The sequence below is a fragment of the Parasteatoda tepidariorum genome, chromosome 10 (assembly GCF_043381705.1).
Source record: "Parasteatoda tepidariorum isolate YZ-2023 chromosome 10, CAS_Ptep_4.0, whole genome shotgun sequence".
Classification (NCBI taxonomy): Eukaryota; Metazoa; Arthropoda; class Arachnida; order Araneae; family Theridiidae; genus Parasteatoda; species Parasteatoda tepidariorum.
The window spans coordinates 85,046,255-85,049,291 of record NC_092213.1 but is presented as its reverse complement, the minus strand read 5'-3'; the positions used below and the strand labels follow the sequence as shown (position 1 = coordinate 85,049,291).

General features: G+C 32.7%; 1 protein-coding gene across 1 annotated transcript in view; it reads left to right on the top strand.

The window, feature by feature from the left end:
• The window catches only part of LOC107448709 (pre-mRNA splicing factor crn), a gene marked incomplete in the record, with an annotated part of 62,554 nt that overhangs the window by 36,621 nt on the left and 22,896 nt on the right, over nt 1-3,037 (top strand).

Here is a 3,037-nt window from a genome sequence, read left to right as displayed (position 1 = left end):
GCATATTATGGATCACATCACATGGCAACTACGCTGTGTGTGGAAAAAGTGTGCGCTTGTTTTTTGAAAATAAATCTTCTTACAATTGTAAGTAGTAAGACTTGTCTTTTTTCATAATAAATGCCCAAAAAAAATTGTTACTCAATCATCATTACAGAAAGTGCATTGAAATTAACTGCAAATAAAAATCTGAAGGATTGAAATAGAAATTGAATAATTTCCGATATTAGGATTCTTAACAATAAACTTGCCACGAAAGTGTACCATACATATACGTAGCGTTTTTAAAACATGCTTAAAGGTATTATTTTGATTAACGTTTTTTTTTAAGCCTTTAAAGGTGCTTTTTTTTTTTTAAATTAAAAAATGTATGCTTTTTTGTAATTTTCTCTGCAATATTTATCAGAAACTAGTTATTCTATCGTGATTATGTCATAGCTGCCAACTGTACAGATTTTATCGGAACTGTTCCGATTTTTATGCCTTGTTCCGATAATACGATTTTGGGTCAAAATGTTCCGATTTTTCATCATAGCATAATTTTTTCTTTTACTCTCTAAAGCGATCCATGTCCGATTGGCGAAATCCAATCACGTCGCATTATCACTTAGCTCCGCCTCTAGCTCCATTCGTATATTTGATGACGTATATACGGGTCGCTTCACAGACACCAAGAGGAAATTTTAGCTTCCTGACTCCTTGTCTTTTACTTGCAACCGTACCATTATTGAATGTTTACTCGGAATGCATCTCTTCGATTTGAGTTAAGCTTTGACTGTTTTTCCACGTGGTAATCTGAAAAAATGTCACAAATTCGGCGAAGTCAGTGTTTTCGCGACAATTATAGTGAAGAATTTTATTTCATCAAAAAATCAAGAAAGGGGACATCGTACGCATTATGTATTGCTTGCAATACAGGCATTAGTATAGCACATGGTGGAAAGTATGATATAATTTCACACGGGAAAACAATCAAGCATGCTACCGCTTATACAAATATGAAAAAGTTGGCAAAAATTTCCGATTTTGTGTCGTCGACTATTGATCTACAATAAATTAGAACCGAACTATTGTTCACAGGATTTCTCCTTGAACACAATATGCCGTTAGCTGCTCGGACCATGCATCAAAGTTGTTTTGGGCGATGTTTCCAATTTCTCCGGAGGTAAAAAAATACTCGTGTGGGAGAACGAAAACTAGTTGTTTGGTTCAAGAAATCGCAAATAACACTTCTGAGCAAATTATAAAGAAGCTGAAGACTAATGTGTTTAACATAGCGACAGATGGAAGCAATGACTCGTCGGACAATCAAATGTATCCAATTGTGGTCACATTTTTCGATGACGTGTTGGAGTTATTGAGCTGCACTCTTATATCTTTGCCAGTTTTAAATGATTCGAGTACAGGTCATAATATTGCCAATCTAATTTGTGCCTTTTTTTCTGAACACAGCATACCATGGGAAAATTTTTTTATCGTTTTCTTGTGATAATGCAAAGAATATGATGGGGAAAAACAAAGGAGTTGGTGCATATCTCAAGGAAAATCCTTCTAATCTGTTAGTTTTTGGCTGCCTTTGTCATTTGATCAACCTGGCGGCTGAAAAAGGAGCAAAGATTTTGCCCATTTCATTTGATGACCTACTTATAGATATTTATTATTATTTTCATAGAAGTGGGAAACGAAAATTAGAATTTAAAAAATTTAAAATGTTTGACAAAGAAGGTGGTAAAAAAATTCTAAAACATTGTGCGACAAGATGGTTATCCCTTGGTAAATGTATCACTCGCTTACTTGAACAATGGAGAAGTCTTCTCTTGTATTTCAAAGAAGTGTGTTCTGAGAGCAAAGTAACTACAGATTTCTCACCAAAAATCTCGGCGTATGTAGTACCAAAATTACAGAAGCAACAAACAAATGAAGATGTCCAAACAGAAGGTGAGGGGTCTAAAATAAAAAATACTAAGCGCAAGGTTTCCGATACTGCCCCAGTCTGTTCAAAAAAGATGAAATCTAAACAGAAAATGAAGTCAAATGATGGGTTTAAGCAAGGTTTTAAAACAAATTTCTCAAGAGAACTTAAAGAAATTTTTAGGTAGAGATGAAAGAATTTTTCTCGTCCTTAGTTCTAATTTGCATCATTCTTTAGGTTTCTTTCTAAAAAATGTCATTATCGTTTTCTCTAACAAAGAGAGAACCGAGTTTTTTTCTCATGTGAGAAAATACTTCTGTGCATCTTGTGATTATATAATTGCTGATTTCCCTCATAATTCGCCATTATTAGTACATGCTGGAGTTGCTGATATGTCTAAAATAACTGAGAAGACATTTTTATCTGTGAAATATTTTATTGACTTATATCCCTCTATGCTACTTAAAGAAAATCATGAATCGTATTTTGATGCAGTTGATACTCTCGAGTCAGAATTTTTGTCTTATCAGCTTGAAAAATTTCCTGAATCTATTATAAATAATGAAAGAGCTGATAAGCAGTGGGCAAAACTCTCTAAAGAGAAAGGTCTTCTAGGAAAACCAAAATATGCGAGATTATCATGGGTAATGTTAGGAATTTTAACATTTCCTCACAGTAATGCAGCCTGTGAAAGACTTTTTAGTCTAGTGCGAAAAAATAAGACTGAGTTTAGGGGTTGCATGAATGTGTCTACTTTGCAGGCAATTTTAATTGCCAAGTCCTAAATGATTCAGCCTTGTTATAGACAAGTGTTTGATGAAAAGTTTTTAAAATCAGCCAAATCTGCTACCACTGTAGCACTTAACAAGAATAATTGATTATTTTTTTATATGTGTTTATTGTCACATATGTTTGAGTAATAATAAAATATTTTGTTTTTAAATATGTTTTAAATTACTAAAATCAGCTATCATTTCTGTTTAATTAGTTTGTTGAATAAGAATAATAATCAGAAATCTTGTCAGTTGATATGTATTATAATCAATAATAATTGTTACATTAAATCTTATACAGTTACAATTATACAAACATTTAGTGTAAAGAAGTAAACTTTAATGTCGCGAC